Source organism: Pseudochaenichthys georgianus, chromosome 21 (genome assembly GCF_902827115.2).
Source record: "Pseudochaenichthys georgianus chromosome 21, fPseGeo1.2, whole genome shotgun sequence".
NCBI classification, from domain to species: domain Eukaryota; kingdom Metazoa; phylum Chordata; class Actinopteri; order Perciformes; family Channichthyidae; genus Pseudochaenichthys; species Pseudochaenichthys georgianus.
This window is the reverse complement of record NC_047523.1, coordinates 26,377,196-26,394,142: the sequence shown is the minus strand read 5'-3', so window position 1 is coordinate 26,394,142 and position 16,947 is coordinate 26,377,196. Positions and strand designations below refer to the sequence as shown.

The 16,947-nt window shown below is 39.1% G+C and overlaps 1 long non-coding RNA gene across 3 annotated transcripts; it reads right to left on the bottom strand.

Annotated features, from left to right (window-relative positions):
• Positions 1-1,632: 1,632 nt before the first annotated feature.
• On the bottom strand, positions 1,633-15,987 carry LOC117467026 (uncharacterized). Of its 3 annotated transcripts, XR_011645133.1 has the most exons (6): positions 15,829-15,987; positions 12,030-12,122; positions 8,215-8,372; positions 5,922-6,024; positions 5,713-5,792; positions 1,633-5,495 (listed from the first exon to the last, which is right to left on the bottom strand). It is a non-coding gene; the product is annotated as an uncharacterized lncRNA (long non-coding RNA). The 3 variants fall into 3 exon arrangements; XR_004554326.2 differs by lacking the exon at positions 12,030-12,122; XR_004554327.2 differs by lacking the exons at positions 12,030-12,122; positions 15,829-15,987 and adding an exon at positions 11,032-11,374.
• Between the last annotated feature and the right edge of the window lie 960 nt (positions 15,988-16,947).

Genomic DNA, 16,947 nt, shown 5'->3' with positions numbered 1-16,947 from the left:
GAAGACTGTTAGCAAGTCAGCATGGAGGCGATGGAGGATTAAAAGTAAGTAAGAAATTAGATTTTGAAAATTACTATTGAAATAATGCGAGTGACACGATCAATCTTCATGCAATTATTGTAATAACATTGTAAAAATATGAATCTCTGCTTTAAGAGTTTTAATTTATTTTAGCACCACAGTGTCACACTTATTGAAATGGAAGGGGACCTATTGTGCACAATCCAGTTGTTCATGTCTTTTATACATAAACATGTGTCCCCTCTGTGTAAAGAGATTCTGAAAGTTTCAGGAAAAAAGATTCTCTCTCTTTTTGTCCTGATCCATTTATATAAAAACCTGTCTGAAAATGAGCTCATCAGATTTTGGCCACTTTATGTCATAACGATGTTTTGGCTTGTGTAACCATTAGCCAATAACCAGCCAAGGTAACTCCCGCCCACCTTATCACTTGAATCTACTCCTAGAGCACTATTGTGTTATTTTTAACCAAATATCTCTCAGAGGGCCGTGGGGAGGGGCACCTTATTTTCATCTAAAGTAAAAGATAGAGAATCAGCACTTTTGAAACAGGGCTGAAACAGAGGGGTTTATGGGATGCTGCAATCAGGGTAAGAATTTCACGGCGTCGTTGCCAGTCGGTCTGGCCGTTAAGCCCCGAAAATAATTGTACGTCCTACGGCCACAGTGGCCTTTGTGCCCCTCACACTGTTAATATCTCGAAGTTGCTTTAAAAGCGTCAGAGCAGTGGTCTGGTCTCTGAACTGCATTATGCTGCGTTCACACCGGACGCTCTAATCGCTCTAGTCCAGTGCTTCTCAAAGTGTGGTCCGCGGACCACTGGTGGTCCGTGAGTATATTGGTAAAATTTCACATTTGAAATAAATAAATTTAAGTTTTCCGCACTCTCGTGGGAATATCTCCGCAATGGAGCGAGCTTAAGGAGTTAGGTGGTCCGCGAGTGTTTTTTTATTGGTTAAGTGGTCCTTGGTATGAAAAAGTTTGAGAAACAATGCTCTAGTCTCACCACGGCTGTTAGCTGTGTTTACTCCTGTCATTAGGCGCGTTCACACTGGAGTACTTTTCCCCGTACTTTTCCCGTTTAGTTCCAATAATGCCTGGAATTTTGCGTTCACACCAAAAGGAGTAGGTAGTTCCGAGAACTTTTACCTCCATTTGTAGTGCCTGCTAGAGAGATGGTACTATCCTGGGGAGAAAAAAGTACCAATTTCGATTGACTGGGCGAATTGCAAACCACGCCCCGTAAAACTCGGCGGCGATTTCATTTGAACGGGACGGCGCAAAACGAGAAGCATTCGGACCCAAGCACTGAAGGAATGAGGTAGTTGCGGTCTACACTGACAGAGAAGAGACTGTCAGTTTGGTTGTACTCAGCATTGAATCAAAACGCACTAAAGCTGTTGATCTTAATACGTTTGTGAAGCATTTTGCTGAACAAGATGGTAATCGCCGCATTCAGCTGTAATAGACATGTCAACTTGATGCTCTGCTCACGGATGAGCATACAAAACTATTAATATGATGACCTTACGTGTGTAAATATATCTTTTTCTTTGAGGGGGTCTGTGTAACTAGTCTGGTCTTGAAAGAACATTACGCATCAAACTGATGTCCACAATCACGTTTATTCTCTTCTTTGCACAATCATGAAACACCGTGAAAACATGTTTGCCTAGTAGACCAGCAGTAGAATTACGTTATCACATCGTTGACACTTTTACCGCCCTTTTACTCTCTCCCAAACACAATATAAACATCCGGGGCAAGAGGTCACATGACTTCCGGAAAGACAACTCTTATCATTTTTACAAAATAAAACAAAGTTCAAGCATACATTAAACACTCTTCAAAAAAGGACAAAACAATAATAAGGGACCTTTGAGCGTCAGCTACACTCCCACCAAAATTACCTTCAAACACATATGGGAATATTAAATATTAAAGTTGATGTAGTGGTTTAATTATATACTTCATATTTTTATTTAATAAAGGTTTCCGTATTTTAATGTCTTTGACACGGTTCAGATGTATTTCTTACAAAATACAAAACATTTTTGATTTACGCAAAGAATAATTTACATTTTCAATTGAAATAAGAGTGAATATGTGTGCAAGAAATAGGGGGAATTAAGTAGATCGGATTTATTGTTCCTCTCCTCCAAAACAAATACATTTTTTTCTGTCAAAATAAGCGCTGTGTAGCAGAATTTGAGGAATAAGGAAAAATCTAAATAATCCCAGACACTCAGGATAAACATATTAAAAACACTACAACGAAGAAGGATATATTTAACTAAACATGAGTTAAAATCGTGGACTATTAATCTAAGGACGAAGACTAGTCTAAAATGAAATCTAGGAATGTTTTTTTTGTCACTCTAGTGTGAGAAATACCACGAGCTTGGTATTGTGTGAAATGTGTGGACAGCTATTTGATTAATTTAAATACAAATAACATTGGCATAGATATTAAAAAATCCCCAGGAGATGAAGCCTTAAGGACTTTCTATGTTTGTAACAGATAGGTGTTAATAGAACAATAAGATATCGCTACATCCGCTGCATATTTTAACACAGGATGTAGGCCAAAGGTTATCATTTTAAGTTGGAGAACAAGATGGAGGATAAATCAGAGGCCGGTTCATGTATGTCCCTTGGACTACTTTTATGTAAAGGAATTTTGTAACTTTTAAAATCTTAATTAAGGAATTTTTTTTTTTCAAACTTAACATAACCTGTACAACCCAAGTAACCTCCCATTATGATGTATGCCAACATAATGGCTTTAATGATTTAAATAAGAGCCAATCAAACACTTTATACTTTGTTTAACTGATAATTATCAAATATATTTAGGAGATAAAGATGCAGTCCAACTTTATCAATAATATAATAATATTTTTCTACGGTTTTCGCAAGTCAGCTCTTCATTTTGACCTTCACTGAACTTAAAACATCATTCATTCCTTTTTTGCTGACTTTGGGGTCTTTCTGTTTTAAGCTTGTTTACCCATAACATTGGAGGATGCTACAGTATACACCTATTCAAAGATAACAAAGAGCTTGGCTGACTTAAACACAACTAAAACATTGTCAGAGCGACAGTTTCAAAGCAGAGCAAATGTTTTAGCACTCAGTAGATAATCGTAGTAGTCAAAAATTCCATGAAATGTGATGGTGCTTAGAAGTTCAGCAGCTCACAGATAAGGCTGTGTTTAATGTGATAGCGGCTTCAGAGCATTGATCCAATCGATCTTGAGCAGATAAATAAAATGTTTAAGCTAGGCGTTAGTTCAAACAAAATCAGGGGTTTAGAAAGTAACATTGTTCTTTTGTAACATCTCAACACTGACGGTATTCTCTTACATACTGTACGCATTTGGTATAAGGAAAACGCATCATTAAATAGACTGTGTGTGAGGAAAGATTGGTCTGTCTGTTATCTGGCAACATTGTAAACACAAAAACAACACATCAAGTCCAGCTTAGTAAAACATTTTAAATAAATCAAGAAATAGTATTGAAATTTCTCAGCAATATTTAGTTTGGCCTGTTAGGTTGTATCTTGTGTGGTTGTAAACACTCTTTACAATCCTCTGCTTTGAGCAACAGTGAAACGAGCAGTGTGAAGGATTAAGGGGGATCCAATAGGAGAAATTGATTATAGTATCCAAGTTCTCATTGGTGTAACCTGAAATTAAGAACTATAGGTTACTTACGTAACCCCAGTCTCAGAGTAACATGAAGTGAGATGTCTCACTATGGGATGCGCCTCATCGCGGAGCAAACAGAAGCATCAATCTCATTACGCCAATCCTGATTGGCTGGTGATCTTGATGTCAGCGTCAGGGGAAATCACCCCCTATAAGTAGCTTGCGCCACAACGCATGCATCATTCAAAATAAGCACCTCTTCTCGCTTCACCATAGCAAGGAGGGCCGTCTGGTGAGACGTCCATCTTTGTCGCCTCGTGGCGTGGATAGGGCCTGCTCTCGACAGGTGGGACGGGAAAAAAGGTATTACCACCTTGTCCTTAATCCGGAGAAAAAGGACGGTGTGGGTCTTTTATTCCCGGAGAATACTGACTGGTGTGGCAGTATGCTCCTTTTTTAATCCTTTCCCCCTCCGTGGGGAAGAGAAAAGAAAAACTCCCTCGCTACCGTGGTGTCGGTAGAGAGGGAGCGAGCTAGCAACAGGTGTGCTGCTAGCTTGAAAAAATCGGACCTACCTTACTTTCTCGTAGAGAAGGGCGAGGTCGATTTTTAAGTACGGCGTTAGTACTACCGTCTTCCTGCGAAGCAGAAGGAGTAGCCGGCTAGCGCCCGTCGACCGAAATAGTATTTTGGGTTCAGTCTGTGGACAGTGAAGCTTGCCCGGCTACTGTAGAGATGTGCTCTGAAGCGAGAAGAGGTGTTTGAATGACACATGCATTGTGGCGCAAGCTACTTATAGGGGGTGAATTCCCTGACGCTGACATCAAGATCACCAGCCAATCAGGATTGGTGTAATGAGATTGATGCTTCTGTTTGCTCCGCAATGAGGCGTATCCCATAGTGAGACATCGAACGGAGTGTTATGAATGAGAACTGTTTTTGTTTGCCTAGAATGAGCCTCTTATGAGTCCGTCATGTCACTACAGTGGCCCAGAACAGATGCAACAAACTCTGCCCGTAGAGAGCCTTCATTCTTTGTATATCAACTGAGAGCCACTGTAGATTGTGAAAGCTATATGTTGTATCCAGGGTAGCTTAGCTGTTAGCGCTTGTCGATTAGTAGCAGCTGTGTGTGTTTCCTACAGCCTTTTCAGTTATTAATTAATACCACGTTAAAAGTTAGGTTTTTGTTTCCCTGTTTGTGTACTATTCAATACTTTGTATAATCTTAGACTCTCTTTTGGAGTTCTCTTTCTGTTGGTTGTTGTCAACCGGTATTGTGGCCCTTTGTTTGTGCCAGGCTGTATGCCTTTATTATTTTGTTACCACTATTATATATAAATAAATACCCATAATTATACCAATTCCACACTGGTGTATGTTGTTTCTCTCTACCCCTAGAGAGGGGCGTAACAGGGAGAAAACCAGTGGAAGTTACAGCCATTACTGATAGTGCAGCCTCTCAAGATTAAAGCCAGATCTCAGGTAACACTGATGCAAGATGCTCGCGTTAATCGGTCATGCAAACTTTCCATTTCAGTCAGCCATAGACAGTAAACATTCATTGAAGCTTCCACTTTTTAGCTTGAAAAATACTTTCACTACATACATTCCCCATGTCACTTCTTCTTTTGGGAAAAACGTCATCTATTTGTTTAGAAATAAACTAAATATAATTGTAAAGGCTGTTATCATAGGACATTACAATACAAAGCACCTGGACAGCTGCACCGGCTCTAACAGCTGAGTCAGGAGGGAAACATGCCGAGGAGAGTCCATCTGCACTCTACCCTGCTACTCCCATGGACTTCAGGAAGATCCCTGTGGCAGACAATACAACACATTTAAGTGAAGAAGCACTTTTTAAATGAGTATGCCAACAGTGTAAATGTATTTTATAAAAGAGCATCTAAAAAAGAGAAAAAAAACACATGTAACACTTTAAACACTAACCGCATTAAAAAAAAGCTTAGATAGTTGTTTTTGAGGAACGCAGATTTCACAAAATTAAATTGAACAAATTACCTATTATACATACTTTATTGACTGGATTCTTATAAACCTTGCTCCTCTTCAGGTGGAAGTGAAGTTGTTGGGACCAGCTGCCTGTCTCCGCTCCTGGATAATTAACCACCAATTAATATTAAAGAACACATATACATAGTTAAACAGTAATTGCCTGTATGATTGGCAGAGAAAATGTGTATTGCAGCTAAGTGTTTGTAGAACATCTGTATGTATTAGTACCATTGAATCCTTCCAGATTTGTAAAGGTACCCTGCTGCAGCCACAGCAGCGACACTCAGGATGAACAAAAGGCTGAATAAGACCCAACAAGCAGTGCAGTTTCCTGTAGAGAGACAGACAAATGTGTATATAGAGAAACAGGAATTGAACACTGGCAGTTTATAAAAAAGCCATCTAACCAAATCTGATCCCAACTTAAAGCCTAATATATTAAAAATGAATTCATTTTAGGCTGGGCATATCTCTGGAGGTCAACCTGATCAAGTCAGACTACTACTCTGAGGTAAACTAGAGAAAACTGGAGAGGGAACATTTACTCCTCTTTCATTACAAGTATGGAAGCCCTGAAAGGGAATTAAGAACATAATTTTCTGGTGATCTACTTCCTAATTCTGATCTACATAACTTTGTTTATGACCTACCGTAACAGAGTTAAAAAACAAGGTCTACAAGTGAAAAAAGTTTTTGCCATGTGATTTTTTCCTGTTGAATAATTGTTTGCTAGTCAGCCTCTTGTGGCCTAAATTGTTATTATAATATCAAGCAAAACATTTTTGCCACACAAATTACTGTTTAAACTTAGTAACAGTACCCATATTTATTTATGTTTTCCAGCTGTTTAGGTCATAAACACAGGAGAAAAAGCTATTTAGATCAAACTTATAAAATAAAATAAATAGAAATGTGTTTTTCCTCAGTGTTTTACAACAGCTGAAGTGTGGCTTCGTACTGTGGCTTAGTGTACTAACAAGTGTTATGTATTTTAATTAATTTTACTTTAAAATATCATTTTAACTTGCTAGTTTTTTTTTATTAAACTGTATATAGAACAGATACAAAAATATCATCTCTTAATACATGCTTGGTGGGATCAAGTTCCTGAGTAAGTACATGATTAACCTCAATGACATGCAGTTTAATGCTTCAACAAGCCAACATTAGCATCATTTACTAATACAAGCAGCAAGTTCCCTGTTTCTGTGTTTCCTTTTCTGAATTTATGTAATTTTTGTTATGAAATCAAAAAGCATTTAAATGACACCACCAAAAACCAGAAAATAAATGCAAGAATATATAATATAAAACAAATATCTAATTAGTATAGGACATGCTTGCCAAGAATGGTGACCATTATAAGTGATTTGAATTGAATTGAATTGAATTGATATTAATCTGGAGACCCTATATTCATTAAAGATTACTTTTTTTAAGTTGTTGACAGTATACTTATCCAGACACTGTTGTCTTTACAGCTATAGAGATCTACTTTGGTTAGTAATGATGTAATCTTCACAGAACCAGTATTATAGAGAGCACACGTTCTGCAGAACTGCAAATCCACACTATTGAACGCTTGTCCATTCCCATGAAATATGTATATATGATGCAGTGTTTCCCCTACCATTGCCAATGGAGCCCCACGCCCCCCCTGAAATTCAACTTGTTTAAAAAAAATATATATATTATAAAATATATATATTATATATATACGCTCAGGCAGCACCCCCCCAAAGCAGTAAACCTAGGGGAAACACTGTGATGTGTCATTAGTCAAGCATTTCCAACAAGTGCTGTCAGGCCTCAGCTCAACTCTCTCCCGCCTACCACAATGAGACACAATGAGACCTTCATAATGTTTTTAACAGTTGGACAGACATTCTTGGAGATAGACTGAGCACTTCTCCAGACATAATTTCATTTCTTCATTTCATTTTTTATCAACATGTTTATATCCCATCTTGTATTCATAAAGCTAGCACCTTCAGCTGGGACACTATATTTTATTTTTCTATTTCATTTGAGAAATACTACGTCGACCTTGAAGTTAACAGCAGTTAGCAAATAGGAAACAGATTAATTCAAAAGATAAAACGTCATGTTTCCTCAGACCTCATGATCATTTCCTGCAGTGGAGTGTTGGCTGAAAGTAAACCATATTGCATTTTCTAACTCTCTCATTCTCAGGGATGGGAGGGTGAAACGGACATGCCTTTAGCTCCTGGGCAGATACCGAAACATTCCAAATCCCACAAACACCATTTTGTGTCCTGGTCTGACCTTTTAGGTAGTCATGGCTACAATAGCTCCACAGAGAAAGATCCAGGAGTTATCCAAGTGAAATAAATGCTGTGATTCAACTCCAAGAATAGCTGTATAAGCTTCTCCTTTGTACTCCATAGGTTACACTTCTAACAAATTCATTTTGCAGCAATACCTCCACAAAACAATCAAAAACAAAAACACAGAATTAAGAACAAATGCAAAAACCCAATAAAACAGTGACAGACCTTACCTGAAGCCACAGCCACATACACACAGAGCTGTTGTTGTTTACTTCCATGTTGGTTAGATGCTTCACACTGGTAGAGGCCATTAAGGTCAGGGGTCATTTCCTTGAGCCGTAGCACTGCACCCTCTCTGACAGCAGACTGAGGCCACGGGAGGTCGATTCTGGAGAGAGGCAGAGAGGATAACTCGTTTTCACACGATTTAAAACAAGTATTTTTGGTATTTAAATGACATGGGGAAATAAAATACATCAACGTATCGCCTTGCAGCTTGGCAACAACTGTAGGGAAAACAAAACATTGTTGGAATCAAACATTAACAAGATCTTACAAGTTGAAAGAGGAATAAAGTTCAATCAACATTTGTTGTTTCAGCAAGTTAGGACAAAGTAGCCTGTGAATAAACAACATAGGCTAGTGCTGGTCATCTACACTGCTATCTTCCTATTGTAACAACCACACTAACTTCACTGTTAGACATTCCCTAATTTAATCTACATATTTTAGGCTATACTTTAGCTACTCAACCCTACATTGTGGTTTTCCACTTATTTTTCGAGCAAGTCACTGGCCTCAAATGTTGCCTTTATAAACTTTTCAGATTTTTCTGATGGAAGATGGCCAATGTAGTTTGACGATTTAAAGGTTTATTGTCATAACACATACGCATTACGCAACTATGGTTTGATTATGTAATGTATGAAAACTTACAACGCAAGTTCCTCAACAGTGCAATTACAAGACATAAATAAGACAATATATATAAAAAAACAACAATAAAAATCCAAATAGCGCAAGCTTCCAGAGGCCTGTACGACAAAGCCGGTTCAACATAACCTGGATATGTTTGAGTTACCCGGTTTATCTAATCCAAAACAAACGCGCTCTCGCTAAGTGGTCCTAAGACGCTGGTTATCAACTCGTTAACTCAAGCCAGCTTTTCCCTATCTAGTTAGGTGCGCGTTCACATGGGTGGTCTACCTGCATGTGCCATCCGACCTCTGCAGCTCATCCAGAATGCAGTGGCTCGTCTGGTCTTCAACCTTCCTAAATGTTCCCACACCACTCCGCTCCTCCGCTCCCTCCACTGGCTTCCGGTAACTGCTAGAATTCACTTCAAGACACTGGTACTTGCGTACCATGCTGCGAATGGATCTGGCCCTTCCTACATCCAGGACATGGTTAAACTGTACACCCCAGCGCGTGCACTACGCTCTGCATCAGCCAAACGACTCGCTGCACCCTCGCTGCGAGGGGGACCCAAGTTCCCATCAGCAAAAACACGTGGGTTTGCTATCCTGGCTCCAAAATGGTGGAATGAGCTCCCCATTGACATCAGGACAGCAGAAAGCTTACACACCTTCCGGCGCAGACTGAAAACTCCTCTCTTTCGACTCCACCTCGAGCGATAGAATTACTAACAAAGAACTGCTAACAGAGCACTTATATACTAATAAAGGACTGGCTTATCTATAGCCACTTGAAATGCTTGGCTCTATGAAGCCTGATGTACTTATATGATTCTGTTTTCTTCAAGGTTGTGTCTTCCTGGTCGAATGTACTTATTGTAAGTCGCTTTGGATAAAAGCGACAGCTAAATGCAATGTAATGTAATGTAAAAGGGTGGTATTTGGAGCATTCAACCAATCACAAACATGGAGAAGCGTACTGACAGCGCAGCGTCATACTTCCTGAATGAAAAGTCAACTATCATATTAGACAATGAAGACGTTAAACTTTAAACATCCATGACTTAAACACTTTATCCAGGATCAAAGCCACATAGCTGCACCTGCAAGGAGAATACAGCTGGTAAAAGAAAAAGTGTTTGAATGCGTACATTAACAGGTTTATGATATCACTGCCCCGTCTAAGACACGATCTGACTTTAATTACATTTGTCTCGAGTGTTTCGTCAACTTAATGTGTTGCTTAAAATAATACTTCTGCATACATGTGACACTGTAACGGCCCGTCCACACAGCGGCGTGCGCTGACGCTTGCCGGCGGGCGTGTCTGAAAACTCGACCAACAACCAATCACATGAATCTCCCGCCCCTGACACACAAGCAGCGGTTTGATTGGCTAGAGCTTGTACTGGCATATGATTCGATTGGCTGACGCCTCACCGAGGCTGTCAAAAGTTGAACATTGCTCAACTTTTGCAGTGAGCCACGCCAGCTACGCTCCACGTTGCTTCCCCACGATGCATTTCGGCTAAAAGTGACGTCACCCCCCATTCAAAGTGAATGGGGAAGCGTCAACGCACGCCGCTGTGTGGACGGGCCGTAAGTGTTGCACGGCCATACTGTATACGGCTCAAGAAGCTGACTCAGATAAGGAAATATATGATACATTATGATGTGATATGATGTGATATGAATGATAATGGGACACATCAACGTCTGCACTCACAGTGCCCGCGGACTGTACGTAATGTTACTTTGATCCGGTTACTTATATTGTGGCAGATATTTAAGTAAGCTTTCTTAACGCTAATGTTATAATAGTCAGATTGCTCTGAAAGATGGAGGTGATATTCTATTAATTTTCACGCTCACAAGTCGGTGATTTTTGCCGGCCGTCTTTTCTGCAACGGCAATTTAAACTGTATTTCCTTTCTCCTGTAATATGACTTGATCGCTTTAAACTCCGCACACTGAGCTCTGATTGGTCAGCAAGCGGTGCTTTCACTGACTTGATCTCTTAGCCTGCAACCTAACCCTGCTCCGGACCAGGGTTAGCCGCTCAGCATAAGTTACCATGGAGATCTAGCCCGCTAAAAAGAGAACCAGCGTGGTACCGGAAACCCAGAGTTGTACCTGAAGTTAGCTCAGGTAAAAATCCGGCTTCGTCGTACAGGCCTCTGGAGTCCTGTGTTGAACCTCCACAATCAGCTCCTGTGTGTTGCTGCTGTGAGATGAAGGTTGTTATCCTGGCACCGAGTGTTACAGCCGCAGCCTTCTCTCCCCCACTAATGTCAGGGTTTGGACCTCCTCTCTGTACTCCGTCTCGTGTAGTTTGGCTCGTCTATTTTTTAAGGACTGATGGACCCATGTTGGCTAAAAACATGTTGGCTCAAAGTCTGAGGCTCCAAGTTCACTCCTGACCAGCACTGATTATAGTTTAGTTTAGCAACAACCTTATAACCAAGGCTGATGCTGCTGATATCACATAGGGTTCATCAGCCGGTGGAGTTTGCTGGAAAACAAAACGAATTTATTTGCTGACAAAATAATTTCCATGACGCTTCATCTTCTCCTGAACTAATCCTTTCAACAGGACATGATGATAAGCTCCGTTTCCGAGACAACAATCTGCACTGATAATGGTTTTATGGAGTCACATATGGACAGTGGAGCCACTGTGAAACCATATGCAAACATTGTTCGTCTTTCTGGAAACAAAATATTTGCTCGGGTTGGAAACGAGAAACAAGAGCTGAAAGGAGAGCGCATTATTGACCAGCTGCAAGCATATATCTATCTACACATTATAATTAACCTTTTCAAATGTCCTTTTACTGCCATTCAAACATTTTGGGATATGTCTCTAGAGTTTTGAATTCTTTAGACAACGCTTTTTATTGGAGCACCATGGAGGTTCACTACAGCTAAAACAATAATCCAAAATGTAAATTTTACAACACACTATTTAAATCCTTCAAATACATTTGGCTAGTTGCACAACTCTTACCATCCGACCATAGATTGTGAGAACAACAAACCACACAGTTCTTCAAGGTTAAACATATTATATATACAATATATTGTTTGATTAGATCCTGTTCACTGAAACCAGTTTATTCAGATAACAGCACCTGCTCCAGGTGATGTTTGCAGGTGGATTTGCTTCAGCCTCACTATAAACGAGCCTTCAGAATTCTCAAGAATGGTCACTTCCATCGGTGGAACTGCAAGAAACAGGGAGAGAGAATAAGCGGTCATTGTTTTAACTTTAACGTACTCATTACAGCTGAACCATTACACTGTTATCATGCTTTCTAAGGCACCTGATTTAAGGGATTTTAAAAACCTAAACTCATGGATCTCTAAACTGCTGAATCCTCTTATCTACACTACTTTAGCTGCAGTGAGAGATTATTGTTGACTTTTCACAGAGAGGCTGCTGTGCAAATCAAGGGCAGGGTGATACATTACATAGCAAGCAAGCCAAGTATCTAACAATAGACAGAGGAAGCTGCAGGCTATTGCAGGAGTGTTTTATGTAAATAGAGATGTGTGTGGGGAATTCCACTGAGACAGTAAATCCTTGTACACGGAACTGTTCGAAAAATAACACTTTAAAGTTGTTTTGTTGTTTGCATCGAGTCATCTTCTCCATTAGCTGTTTTTAATACACATTATTATTTTCTCTTTTGATAACCTTCTGTTGGGAAAATACTGAATGTACTCTTCATATCAGAGTAGCATGATGCATGCATGATTACATGGATGAAGCTCATGAGACACTGTGTTGAGCATACGATAACTATGTTCCAACGATTAAACATGACGGCACAGCCCCTAGAGAGATAGGCATATGACTGTCATGTTTATTGCTTACGTGGGCCTTAGCTAATCTGAACTAAGCGAATACTGCTTTGAACCGGTTATACATGTATCTTGTGACTGAATAACACCACTGTCTTGTATATAAAGCATGTGAAGGCAAGGCAAGGCAAGTTTATTTATATAGCACCTTTCAGCACCAGGCAATTCAAGGTGCTTTACAAAAATGAAAGACATTCAGATAAAGGCATTTAAAAACAGTAAAAGATAATAAAAGAAAGACAAAAAATGAAAGACATTAAGAAAATGGCATTTAAAATCAGTCATTAAAAAGATAAGCTAATAAAATAAACATTAAAAGATAAAAGTTACAGTGCAGTCTAAGATATGAATAGTTCAATTATTTCGGTTCTTGATTTTTTATTTATTCACAGAACCTCCCTTTGGATATCCGAACATTTCCGTCCCGATTGTTCATTTAGACTGATTGTTTTCACCATGTTATGCTCGCATGACAATCCACAATCGGACCTCAGGAGGGTGTACTAGCCCCCTACTCTGCTTTGCGTTCCATAACAAAGTCTTTAAGTGTTACCTGAACAACCCCGTGTTACCAAAACACTATTTTTCACCCGTCGGTGATGTGAGTACTTGTTCCTCAGTACAAATCACCCAAAAACTGATCGTAAACCCTGAAGGACACTGTTCTGGGAACTAGTTGTCCCATGCAGCTCTGTGTGTGATGACTACTTCCATTCTTGCAAGGATAATAAATACATGTATCCTGAGTAGTGGCTGGCAGAGCAGATGAAGATGGAGACCCCTTAAAGAAGCAGCCAAAAAAAGCAGCCAAAAAAAGTATGGTATGTTCAGTTCTGTTTCAGTCTGTACATTATGTGAAATCTAACCGCTCAAAATACTGCAGTTGACTAATTTGATTAGTTGAACACAATATGTGCCATTATACAATATGTGTCACTTTAGTTCTTCCATTGTAGAAATAATCGCCAGTAGAACAGCAAACTTGCCAAACATGCCATAATTTACTTGAAAATGTGTTGTAGAGAGCAAGCAGTTGTGCAAGCATTATTACATGTTAAGAAACCAAGTATAAAACCCGCAGTTATTACATTTCAAAGTAAAGTAGCTTTGCTCAAGACTGGAAAAATACAGCCTTGTGGGATTTTCAGAAACCACAGCAGAGTTCATACCGCAGGGATGTCACAATGAAAGAGTAATAAATAATTTAGACATGTGGATGGTTCAAAGCAGTTCACATTGTGTCTTCTTTTTTAAATAGAAAACTTGTATCTAAACATCATCATCATCAGGAAGGCAATTTGGAAAAAGCACTGAAGAAAAAACACCTGCACCAACTCTGACCTAATGATTTGAACATTTTTATAATTTAAGTCTTACTTTAGCAAAGTCCTTCAACTACACAAACTTTCCACAAAGCGCTTGTTGAGCTAATTAATGTTACCTGTCCATGAGGCCTGACTAATGGAAAGAAGACAAGACAAGAGACAGTGAAATATCCAATTTAAGGTTCGTTGAGTATATCATGTAAATAAAATAAAAAACAATTATAATGAGAAGCGGACATGATGTTCATTTATTAAGGCTTCAGCTGCAAAATAAGTGTAGAAATCACTGATGCAGCCTGTGGATGATGTAGTCTCCATTTCCCTCACACCTCAGGGGCCAAGTATTGCACGAGTTCTGTGGCTACCACTTCATGTCTTGACATGTCTGAAGCCAGAGGGAACATTAAAACGAAACACACCCATGCCAGAAAAGCCATTATTTGAAAAGCTTTTAAATGTTTAATGGCTAAGTATAGAAGCAGTATTGAATGACTCTCTTGTGGAATCATTAGGGTGCACAACAAATGATATTACTTTGAGAAGGTAGAGTCTTGTTAAAGAGGCCCTATTGTGTTTTTTGGGGTATCCATTTACTGAAGTGTGTTATTTGCATTGTGTGCATGTGAATGGTCTGTAAAGGCTAACATATTTAAGTTATCTCCAGAGTTTCTTTTTTGACCTAAGCACATACAGTAGTCATCACATCACTATATGCTTCTATTGGCTAGCGCTCCAAGAATTAAGGCTAAGGGGTGGGACATCTCTCAGCGGTTGACCAATTACATCAGAGCCAGCCAGCTAACCAATCAGAGTAGACCGGGCTATGTGACAGACAGAGGGGTGAAAAGAGGTATTGCAGCACAGTATGGGAAAAAACTAAACAAAAAAACATGTCACATTAGTAGGGCTGAACGATTAATCGATTTGAAATCGCAATTTGAAATGATGCGATTATCAAATCGCGAAGCCTGCAATTCTTTTTACAATTTGTTTGTTCTTCTTGTGTGTCAGTCATCCACACCAATCAGAAGTGCTGTGGTCCACATGTACCAGCCATTGTTAACCAATCAGAAGTGGCCCATGATAGAAGGTGATAGACAGATTGATCCAATCACCTGCCAAGTAGTTTTGAAAGTGCCTGCCCTTTCCAAATGGCTTCCAATGGAGCTTTCCTAGATGGTTTGGTGAAACAAACCATCTGAGTCAGGTTAGTAATGCTCCATCACATGTTTTACATCTATTACAGGGTGAATCTTAAACTGAAGCTTGACTTTAAAGCAACCCAACGGAAGTTTCATGTAAGTTTAGTTATTTTACTCGTAGTGCGGGCTGCGGGGGCGCTAGAGACGGGAGCACGTTGATACGACCTTCCTAGCCGGAGATATGGCCGCATTTTACAATACACTTCCGTTGGGTCGCTTAAAAAGAAATATCGCAAATCGAATCGCAATCGCAATATCTGTCAGAGAAATCGCAATTAGATTATTTCCCCAAATCGTGCAACCCTAATTACAAGCACAAAATACAAACGTGAACCTGAAAATGAGCGTAATACTCTATGTCCTTTAAAAATCTAATCTCCAGCATTGCTGGAGATTGGGCCTTCAACCAAGTCAGAGGCTCAATCCGCAAAAGCCACTGACAACATCCTGGTTTTCATATTATTAATTAATGATTCCTTAGATTGAAAATGGTAATATGATAAAGAATTAGAAATGTAAGACAGTATTTGTATACCCACAGTAGAGCTGTATGGTGAAGGGCAGGGTTTCTTCCATCGTCATGGCTGCACTGGTGACGACACACTTGACCAATTGACCGTCTAATTCTCTGGTAGGTACTCCAAGCACCGAGCTGATTGTGGTTGTAGTACTGTTAGCGTTCAGGTGGAGGTGGTTGATTCTCTCACTTTTCCTGCCAAGCACCAGTGCCAGCTTATTTCTGCAGGAGGCTTTGAACCACAAATCTGATCCCAACTTAAGCCTAATATATTAAAAATGAATTCATTTTAGGCTGGCATATCTCTGGAGGTCAACCTGATCAAGTCAGACTACTACTCTGAGGTAAACTAGAGAAACTGGAGAGGGAACATTTACTCCTCTTTCATTACAAGTATGGAAGCCCTGAAAGGGAATTAAGAACATAATTTTCTGGTGATCTACTTCCTAATTCTGATCTACATAACTTTGTTTATGACCTACCGTAACAGAGTTAAAAACAAGGTCTACAAGTGAAAAAAGTTTTTGCCATGTGATTTTTCCTGTTGAATAATTGTTTGCTAGTCAGCCTCTTGTGGCCTAAATTGTTATTATAATATCAAGCAAAACATTTTTGCCACACAAATTACTGTTTAAACTTAGTAACAGTACCCATATTTATTTATGTTTTCCAGCTGTTTAGGTCATAACACAGGAGAAAAGCTATTTAGATCAAACTTATAAATAAAATAAATAGAAATGTGTTTTTCCTCAGTGTTTTACAACAGCTGAAGTGTGGCTTCGTACTGTGGCTTAGTGTACTAACAAGTGTTATGTATTTTAATTAATTTTACTTTAAAATATCATTTTAACTTGCTAGTTTTTTTTTAAACTGTATATAGAACAGATACAAAAATATCATCTCTTAATACATGCTTGGTGGGATCAAGTTCCTGAGTAAGTACATGATTAACCTCAATGACATGCAGTTTAATGCTTCAACAAGCCAACATTAGCATCATTTACTAATACAAGCAGCAAGTTCCCTGTTTCTGTGTTTCCTTTTCTGAATTTATGTAATTTTTGTTATGAAATCAAAAAGCATTTAAATGACACCACCAAAAACCAGAAAATAAATGCAAGAATAATAATATAAAACAAAT